This window comes from Gossypium hirsutum, chromosome D12, assembly GCF_007990345.1.
Source record: "Gossypium hirsutum isolate 1008001.06 chromosome D12, Gossypium_hirsutum_v2.1, whole genome shotgun sequence".
Lineage (NCBI taxonomy): Eukaryota > Viridiplantae > Streptophyta > Magnoliopsida > Malvales > Malvaceae > Gossypium > Gossypium hirsutum.
Genome location: NC_053448.1, coordinates 28,541,319 through 28,552,398, shown reverse-complemented (window position 1 = coordinate 28,552,398; position 11,080 = coordinate 28,541,319). Strand labels below are relative to the sequence as shown.

Sequence of the window (11,080 nt, the reverse complement as noted above, 5' to 3'; positions counted from 1 at the left end):
GATATGAAGCCTGCGGATTCGATTGTGGAGCCGACACCTTTGGAAAATGTGGGTGGTGCATCGAGCTTCGAGGGAGAAGGAGCGATGCAAAAATAGTCGAGACGAGTAAATGCTGTGAGTAAGGTACATTGCAAACACTCTAACAGTGTTTTGAATTCTGACTTGTTGGCTTTGCAAGGTCGTAGGGGCCCTTTCAAAGTTCATAAGTAAGGAGGCCAAGGAACTGTGGGCGGTACGAAGCCGAGGTGTGAGAATCGAGGGGATTCCAATGGGAACAAGTCAAAATCGGGGCAAGTTAAAGTGGATACTTCTTGCCAACAGAATGTACCAACGAGTGCAACAGTTCAAGATAAGAGGTGACAGAAGCCGAGGCATAGGTTCCAAAGGAAGGGACAACCCGATCGCAAGACAAGTCGGGAAGAAGCCGAGGCAACGGGAAAGTTTCAACGTGAATCAAGTCGGTGTCATCCAGAAGTCGTAACGAGGGCGTTGCGAGAATGAGTGGGGGAGAATGTCACGAGCCAAAGTGCAAAGCCCGTGACCATAGCACAAGAAGCGCCCCATGGAGGTCTATCGATTAGATGGGGAACATTTAGCCCACGAGAACTGGCCCGATTCAAAGAACTATTGAAGAAGCCTGTCAGATTGAAGCCTGGTTGGCCCGATGATGAAGACATGGCAACTTAGGCTAATTTTAGTAACTAATCTTAGAAGATAGAGAGAATCATATCTTGTAAAGATTAGATTAGATTTGATATGGCAAATCTTGTAAATCCCTAAAATTAAGGGATATGGTGAATCTCGTTCGTCGATGTAAATGTATCTTGACCATCGATTTTGGGGGAGCTCAACTATAAATAGAGAGTCTCCCTCTCATTTGTACTCATCCATTGTAAGCTGAATTCTTAAGAGTAATAGAATTCTTGAGCATTTACTCAAACACTTTGTGTGGATTCTTTCTTTGGCTTTCTGTTGTTCACTTGTAGCTTCTTTTGGCACAACTGCTTCTGCTATACAAATTGGTGCCTTGGAGGAGTTCTTAAAGAATCCTCACTTTTGGGCGTGAAGGCTGACTTAGGCGAGTTTGGGACGAATGGATCGCCTAAGGCCGCACGGATTGCGAGACGAAAGGTCTAGCCCCGTGACATATCAATGATATAAGTTATGAATTTTAAGCTAAATCTTTATGCATGGACTTTGTATACAAATGTAGCTCGAAAATGAATTATATCTGATGTGAATTGCGTATTCAGGCTCAGCGCCTAGCAGGTACATTGCAAGTGAATCAATTCAGGCTTAAAGCCTAGTAGGCTAAGTGCCGGTGAAATCGTTTTAATTAAGTGATTATATACATTGGGTATATATGTATATGATTTGGTTATTTGTATTGGATAAATATATGAACATCTATTTCTATGTTTTGATGAGCATATAAAAGCTCGAATCTTTGTGTTTGGTGAGTATATTGGTTATCATGAAATTGTTGGATATATATATGTATGCATTCGACATATGTGAATTATAAGTATATATATATGTGTGTGCATTCGGTACATGTGGTTGATAAGTATAATTATTTGCTTTTGGCATATGTACTTGAATAATATGTATATGCATTCCAAGAAGTGCAAGTGATAAGTACACTAGTAATCAAAATATGAAATTAATGAGATGTTAATAACTTGGCTATATGCATATAATGTATATACATATGTTCGTTTATATGTATTAGTTAAATATAAATTCTTTTAGATATCAACAAAATGACTTAAGATATTAGTGTTTAAACAGTAATTATATTGGATATTTGTGATCTTAACAATTTTACTTAAGGAATTATATGATTCTTTTATAAGTATTTTAGTTATGCTATAGACTTACTAAGCTATAAAATCTTACTTTGTTTGTTTACGTCTCTTTGTTTTATAGACTTAAAGATCAAGTTTTAGGCTCGGGAATCGTCAGCAAGATCATCACTCTATCTACAGTCTCGGTATTAAAATGTTTTAAATTTTTAACTTATGGCATGTATAGATTGGATAATATTTTGAAAGTCGTACTTGATGTACAATATATGTAATTAATAGCCATACGAATATGGCTTATTTTCTTATAGTTTAACTAGATTCAAATCTTATGTTCTGTTTAAAATGATCAAAGTAGAATTTATATATTATGCTTATTTTAATATTACAATTTGCTTATTATATTTAATAATAATTTTTTGAAAATTATTAAACTATACTGGATGTCTGTTTTGAGTTATGTTTGATTAGTAATGCCTCTTAACCCCAAATTTGGCGACCGATACGGGGTAGGGGTGTTACACAATCCTAGAAATGTATATATCTATTGCCACACTTCTTATTTTAAAACTTGTTTAATTTTAATTATGATTTTCACCTTTTGTTTTATTATGCGAAGATAAAAATTCCTTATAAAACCTAATCCTAAAATATTAAATAGCCTAAGAACGAAAATAAAATAAATTCAAGATCTCCCCTTTTTATTTATTTGCAGATACCTCCAAATTCGACTCATCTCTTGCTCTATCGTCTTTGTTTTGCATGAATCACTTCGCTCCCTCTTCGATAGTGGACTCCATGGTTCCAATATGAAATCTTGGAACTCAGGTACAAAAATAAATGGGTCATTGTATATTTTTGTAAGAGCGCTTCTCATTGAATCATCCCGTATTTTTTAATATTGCCAGTAAGCTTATTGTTGCCACTGCATATGTTACATTATGTCCATCAACTTTGACAGCTCATCCCGAAGATCTGGGCAAGGTTATTGAGTCCTGAGCATTGAAGTTGCAATGTCAGGTTCGGTTACTTGTTCTATTGGTTCTGCCTTATCAGGGATTTCAGTTGACTGCATCGGTTCAATCTTTGTCGGATCTTTTTCTTCTTATTCTTCTTCAAGATCCTCACTTTGTTTAACTCGTTGCTGTAGAATAAACTCTCTGGCTATTCGGTAGAGGTCCCAATCTATAATTGTGTCTTGGCTATAACCTATCTTCTTTACATTTGCAATAATTTTAGCTTTCAAACAAAAAATTATTTTCGTAAAGGGAAAGTAAGCTGGGCTAGAACGTCTAGTGGCACAATTCCGCATTTCCCTTAGAATGATTTTTCCCACATCAATGGTCTTTGCAGTTAAAATCGAGTATAACAAGACCATTCACTCTAATGAAATTGTAGTCCCATGTGAAATAGGCATAAGGCTAAACCGAATAAAATAGAACCATACCATCGCTAGGGGTGTCAAATATTCTCTACGACAAGTGTGAATTCTTTGTTTTGACACAGTCCACTTAGAACCTAGAACTGTCAATTCCTTAAGAATTTCTTGCAATTTTTCAGCCTCAATATTTCTCATTAAGGAAGAATATTCGTCGCCTTCGAAATCAGGTAATTCAAAGAATTCATTAATAGGAATTGAGCTGATTGGTGCATTGATTCCTCGGATAGAGACTTCTGTCAATTCGCTTAAGGTCAAAGTCGCATAAAATTCATGAACTAACTCCTCATCTACACTAGGTCTTTTCTCACAAAATAACTCCCAATTGAGAGCTTCAGCAATTTGTCTAATGTGCACCATGAAATCAATATAGTTGCTTTCTTTTAACGTAAATCCTTTTTTTAGGTGCACCTGTTGACTCTTGAAAACACTTTCATATCTGACTTTGGCTTCTTCACAGTGAAATTTGTTTTGTGATTCGTCAATTTGGATAGAGGCACAAGTTCTTTTGTGAGTCATGATTAACCTGAACATAAGATGAAACAAATATTTTCTCAAAAATTTTATTAGTAAAAATAATATATTAACAATTCAAAATAACAATTCAAAAATAAATTAAAAAGTTAAATAATTAAAACAAATTAAAATTTTGAAGAAAAATTCTTACCACCTTACTATAAAAATTAAGTACTTAAATAAAATTAGAGGCAAAAGATTGTAATTGAAGGATGATAGGAAAGGTTATCAGCTAGGTGTGGGGTGTTGGTACGAGTAGTAAGGCTGGTGTGCCACACGGATGCTAGGAAGTTGCTAGACATGTTGGCAGATGTGCGAGGGAGCAGTAGGGCCTGGCATGGGTAGAAGGTAGCAACGTCGAGTGTGCAGCAGCTTGGCGCACACGAGCTAGAGCTGAGAGCGGTACGTTGTGCGCGGAGCAGGACGTGCAAGGCAGCAGTGGTGCGCGATGGAAGCAGGTGCGTACGGGGTGGGCTTCTGGCCAAATAGGGCTGCTGGGTGGTGCTATTCCTGGTGTTTTTTGGATGCTAGGATTGATGGTGGAACAAGTGAATGAAGGTTGGTTTGATGAATGATGAATGATGGAGAAGGTTGGTGGAATTTATAGGGAAAATGGTAAGAGTTCAATTAGAATTCTTAGAACAAATTAAAAATTAAAATATTCTAAGTTCTAATTCTACACAGAGTTAACAACAATTAATAATTAATATAATGCATATTAAATTATTATTTGCTATTAATTTATTGAAAAATTATAAAATAAGATCAAATTTAAACTAATCCTAATTCTATGCAAAGTTGATAATAATTAATATATATTACAATAAATATAATTATAAACTAGTTTTTATCATCTTATTTATTAAATTAAAAACATTTATTCTAGGTTCCTTTGAAAATATTTACAAAAAGAGACATATAATTTTTAATATTTACAAAAAGAGCAACCAAATTTTGAAAATAGTTCAATTAAGTACTTAGACTTAAGGAAAGTTTGAAATTGAGTTGCAATTAAAACTTGGATCAAAATTGACCCTTTTATTTGAAAAACTAAAAATTTATTTTTCCATTTAGGGAATAATTTCTCTGAAGATTATGTTAAAATCAATTCCTAGGAAAGATTGGAGGGGTCACAAGTGGTCCCGCTTAAGTTCCAATCTCCTAAACATAATTTATTTAAACATGTTAATCCCGAAAATGCACCCTAAATCATTTATTTATAAAGAAAAACAAAAAAACTTAAATATCTGATAAAATGAATGAGATTTGATCCCGTTCAATTTTATCCCCCCAATAATGTTTTAAACGCTGAGCATTGACTCGAAAATTACCTCCCTTACTTTGAAGTTCGACAACTCCGTATGGATAGACTTGGTGAATTGTAAATGGACCGGACCAAAGTGATTTTAACTTACCTAGAAAGAACCATGCTTCAAATTCTTAAACTCGAATGTGCTTGTCATGCCATCTTTTAAGACTTTCCTTGAATAGTTTGGCATTCTCGTATGAGAACATTCGAAACTCTTCTAACTCATTGAGTTGGAGCATCCGTTTCTCTTTAGCAAGCTGATATCCAAGTTGAGTTGTTGGAGAGCTTACTAAGCTTTGTGTTCTAACTCCAAAAGGCAGATGACAGGCTTTCCCAAGGACCAACCAATAGAGTGACATCCCTAAAAGGGTCTTGTATGTTGTCCTGTAGGCCCATAAAGCATCATCCAGTCTTTTGGACCAATCTCGTCGATTCAGGCAAACTACCTTCTCGAGTATGCCTTTGATTTCTTTGTTTTCCAATTCACCTTGCCCATATGTCTACGAATTGTAAGCTGTGGTAACCTTGTGCTTCACTCCATGTTTCTCGAGTACCTATTTCAACCATTTGTTCACAAAATGGGCCCTTCATCATTGATGATAGCTCCAGGGGTTCCAAACCTTGTGAAAACATGCTTCTGCAAAAACTTCATCACAACCTTAGCATCGTTCGTCGGATATGCCTTGGCCTCAACTCACTTAGATACGTAGTCTACTGCTACCAATATGTACTTGTGACCAAAAGATGGAGGGAAAGGATCGAGAAAGTCAGTACGCCAAACATCGAATAATTCTACCTCAATGATGTTTGTTCGGGGCATCTCATTTATGTCGGTGGATTTTCCAACCCTTTAACATCATTCATAGTTTTTTAAATAAGCATATGCGTCTTTGAAAAACATTGGCCAAAAGAATCCGGCTTGTAATACCTTGGTCATAGTACATGTACCTCTGAAGTGTCCCCCACTTGGAGCTGAGTGGCAATGATATAGAATCTTATGTACTTCATCTTCTTCCACGCATCTCTTGATCATTTGATCTGCACACTTTTTAAACAAGTATGGTTCTTCCCAGAAATAGTACTTCAGATTGTGAAGAAACTTTTTCTTTTGATGATACGTCTTCTTAATTGACATCAAACCACAAGCTAAATAGTTAGCAATATCAGCAAACCAATGGGTCTTATGGACATGATTTAGCTTCAGTATGAATAGGTATAAGTGAAGAATTCCCTTCTTGTGTCTCCAATCTGGACAAGTGGTCTACTACTTGGTTTTCTACCCATTTTTTATCTTGAATTTCTAGATCAAATTCTTGAAGTAGAAGCACCCATCGAATCAGTCTCAGCTTAGCGCCTTTCTTGGCAAGTAAATACTTAATTGCCAAATGATCCGTATAGACAGTCACTTTGGTACCTACAAGATAAGATCGAAACTTGTCAAAAGAAAACACAATAGCAAGTAACTCTTTCTTTGTTATTGTATAATTCAATTGAGCTCCTGTCAGAGTCTGACTTGCGTAGTAGATGGGATGAAAAATTTTGTTCCTTCGCTGGCCCATGATAGCTCCTATCGCGTAGTCACTTGCGTTACACATCAGTTCAAATGGCAAATCCCAGTCTGTGTGACAATTATGGGTGCTAAAACTAACTGGATTTTCAAATCATTGAAAGCTTTTAAACCCTCCTCATCGAATTTTAACATCGTGTCCTTCTCCAATAATTTGCATAAAGGTTTAGCAATTTTGGAGAAATCCTTGATAAATCTCCGATAGAAATTGGCATGGCCCAAAAAGCTCCTAACACTTTTTACAGATGTTGAAGGTGGGAGTTTCTCAATAAGATCTACCTTTGTTTTATCTACCTCGATTCCATGTCTCGTTATCTGTTGCCCTAGAACAATACCTTCTCGTACAATGAAATGACCCTTTTCCCAGTTGAGTACGAGGTTTGCTTCTTCACATCGCCTTAGTACCTTGGTTAGATTGCCTAAGCAATCATCCATAAGCACTTCCAAGTAGTTCTCAACCATGTTAATAAAAATAGACATCATACATCTTTGAAATGTAGTAGGTGCATTACATAAACAAAATGCATGCGTCTAAATGCAAATGTATCGTACAGGCATGCAAATGTTGTTTTGTGTTGATCTTCTGGCGCTACTATGATATGATTATACCCCGAGTATCCATCGAGAAAATAGTAATAGTCTCGTCTTGCAAGTTTATCCAGCATTTGGTCCAAGAATGGTAAAGGAAAATAATCCTTCCTTATCACCTTGTTCAGCTTTTGGTAATCGATGTAAATTCTCCATCCCGTAATCGTTCTAGTTGGTATTAGTTCATTGTTTTCATTCTCTACGACCGTAATACCTTCTTTCTTTGGCATGCACTGGACTGTACTTACCCACGAACTGTCTGAGATGGGGTAAATTATACCCGCATCTAACCACTTGATGATTTCTTTCTTTACCACGTCCTACATGATGAGGTTCAATTTTCGTTGTCCATCAATCGTCCCTTTTTTTCCATCTTCCAAAATGATCTTGTACATGCATACAGATGGACTAATGACGTGAATATTGTCTATGGTCCATCTGATAGCCTTCTTGAATTATTTCAACACTAGGATGGGTTTCTCTTCTTACTCTTTGGTTAATTCCGCTGAAACAATTACAGGTAAAGTAGAAGCGTTACCTAAATAAACATATTTTAAATGCGAGGGAAGTACCTTCAGTTCTAATATAGGTGGCTCCTCAATTGACACTTTTGGTTGGGCATAATCTCTTTTCTCTAAGTCCAAAGATTCAAAGTGTGATTATGGATTAAATCCTCTTTGACGAGCTTCTAGCAAAGCTAAGTATTCATCCTCCTCTTCATCACTTGGAGGGTCTGATGTCAAAATTTTCTCCAACGGGTACTCAACAAAGTTAAGTTCCCTTTCCATGATTAATTCCTCTAATTCGGACACTGCAAAATAATCATCAATTGTGTTACCTAATTGTCCTGAACACGCATAGTAAGCTCGCCCTACTGCACATCAATAAGAGTTCTTCCAATTGCTAGGAAAGAGCTTCCCAGGATGATTGACACTTCTTTATCTGCTTCAAAGTGTAGAATAACAAAGTCAGCAGGAAAAATAAATTTGTCTACACGTACCAATACATTCTCGATTTTTCCTTCTGGATGTGCTAAGGATCGATCTGCTAATTGAAGTGTAATCGTAGTAGGTCTAACTTCACCTATCCCCAACTTTCTAAATATTGACATGAGCATCAAGTTGATACTCACACCCAAATCACATAGTGCCTTACCACAATATGTTGCTCCAATGTTGCAATGTATGGTAAAACATCCAGATCCTTCACCTTTGGGGGTAGTTTGTCTTGAAGATATTCGCTGCATTCCTTCGCCAGGGCTACCATCTCAAATTCTCCTAATCTTTATTTTTTAGACAGGATATCATTCATGAATTCAACATAGTTTGACATTTTTTCAAGTACTTCTACCAACGGTATGTTAATATAAAGTTGCTTGAGTACGTCTAGAAACTTATTGAACTGGACTTTCTATTTCTGCTTTTGAAGCCTTTGAGGGTAGGGTGGTGGAGGCTTCTTTACTGGAACTGGTTGATTCATTTTATATGCCAATTCTGCATCTAAGGAAGTTTTTAGTTTATCAGAATTAACTGGTTCAGAAGTTACCTTACCAGATTTCATAGATTCTGGTTCCGGTGAAACTAGAATTTCAACACTCAGTTGAACTTCCATTGAGTCTTGAGCAAAAGCTGGCTCCTCTTCAACTTCAACGGTGTTGGGCTCTAATGTCTTTCGCTCCTCAATGTCAACGCTTTATAATGCTCCTTCTCAGGATTCCTCAGATTCTCTATATCACTAGGCAAGGCACCTTGTGGACGGTTCCTAAGTTCAGTGGCAAGTTGACCTACTTGATTCTCAAAATTCCTTAGAGTGGTATCCTCTTTTTCCATATATGCCTTCAATAGGTTCTCTAAGTTGTTGGAAGGTTCAGCTGGAGTTGGTTTCTAAACTTGTTTGGGGAAAATAGGTGGCTAGGTCAGTTTGGATTGTGCATAAGTGTTATTGGTTACAACCCCTTGGTTACTCCAGGAAAAATTTGGGTGGTTTCGCCACAATGGGTTATAGAAATTGGATTGCAGTCCTTGCCTTCCTCGATTTTGGTTTTCGTTACCCATATAATAGATAGATTCTGGGTTCGATGGACATTCTTCGAAAAAATGTCCTTCTTCACAATAGACACAGGCTATATTTTCAAATTGATTCAGTGGCTGTACTGCAAAACTCCTAAACCCATTAGTGGTAAAATTTTTAAGTATTGAGGAAATCGAAGATACATAAGATACGATTGAAGTGAGTGGATCCACTTCATGTATTCTAGCGACTCATCTTCTTGACGCTGCTCGATTGATTTGCCATTGATAATTGTTGATGGAAATCCTCTTAAAGATTTCATAAGCCTCGTTATAAGACTGAGAAGTGTCTACTACCATCCTCGTATGAGCATTAAGACCATTATAAAATGTCTCAAGTTGGATGCAATGAAGGATTCCGTGATGAGGGCACTTTCATAATAATTCTTTGTACCTTTCTCATACCTCATACAAGGGCTCGTCATCCATTTGTTGGAAAACAGTTATCTCATTCCTCAACTTAGCATTCTTGCTAGGCAGGAAATATTTCATGAGGAATCTTTCTGCTAACACTTGCCATGCGGAAATGAAATTTGGTGGCAATGAGTTCAACCAGGGTCGAGCTCTGTCTCTAAGCAAATATGAGAACAGCTTTAATCGTAGTGAATTTTCAGGTACTCCAACTAACTTGAAAGAATCGCTCACCTCCATAAACAGTTTTAACTAAAGATGAGGATCTTCAATAGGCATTCCACTGAATTGGCCCACTGTCTGAAACATCTGGAACATGACTAGCTTCAGCTTAAACTATTGCGCTTCGATTTTGGGTCTCCTAATACCCTGATTAAGATAATGAAACACTGGCATGACATACTGTCTTAGAGCTCTATCCCTATCATTAGCAATAAGGATAGGATTTTGAACAGGGTTTGCTCCGTTTCCTTGATTCAATTTTTGAATTTCATCTCTTCGGTCCTTCTCTGACTTGTTTGTCTTCTTTGCTATTGAAAATTTCTTTCAATCTAAAGATCTACGGGGCGTAAATCGATGATTTGATCAATATTCATAAACACCTAAAACAACAACAAAAAAATTAATTAAGTTAAAATTGAACAGAAAAATAAACCGAAATGCAAAATTAACAAATTCACAAATAATGACTTTTTAAAATAGTCCCCGGCAACGGTGCAAAAAACTTGGAACGACGAAATTGTGCAAGTGTACTCAATCGCAACAAGTAATAAAGTGAGAAGTAAATGTCAAGTTATCATACCCACAAGGACTGTGAGAAGAATTATTTATGAGTGCAATTAAAAACACTTTGGTGAAGAAAAATATTTTGATTTGAGGAGGTGATTAAAACCTATGATTTTTAACTAAGTAAAATAAATAAAAAGAAAATAAAGGTTCTAATGCACGACTTCAAAAGATAATTTTAATCAAAATGACATAATTGTGTTAGATTAATTACATTTCTTAACTTAGATTTACTAAACTCATGTTCATGTTGTTACGAATACATTCACGGCAACTCAGTAATTTGCTAACTTATTAACATACTCACCTTCCAAAATTCCATTTATCTCTTAACTATATCTCTATGTCAATTCAACCGATTAAACAAATTTCAATAAGCAAATGTGTTAATCCACATAAATACTTATGAAATTAAAATCTCTTGTACATATCTCTATGTCAATTCAAACAATTAATTCAATCTCATAAGCACATAAAAGATTACGTGAGGTAACAATGTATTCTTACCTTGAAACAATTTAATCACAATAATCTTGCAAGTTATGCAAGGCTAATGTATCGTTAGATACCGTTGCTAAGTTAACCCCTCAG

General features: G+C 36.1%; 1 non-coding gene across 1 annotated transcript; it reads left to right on the top strand.

Moving 5' to 3' along the window:
* Positions 1-9,647: 9,647 nt before the first annotated feature.
* LOC121224730 (small nucleolar RNA R71) lies at positions 9,648-9,754 on the top strand. The gene has a single exon (XR_005922475.1). It is a non-coding gene; the product is annotated as a small nucleolar RNA R71 (small nucleolar RNA).
* Positions 9,755-11,080: the final 1,326 nt, after the last annotated feature.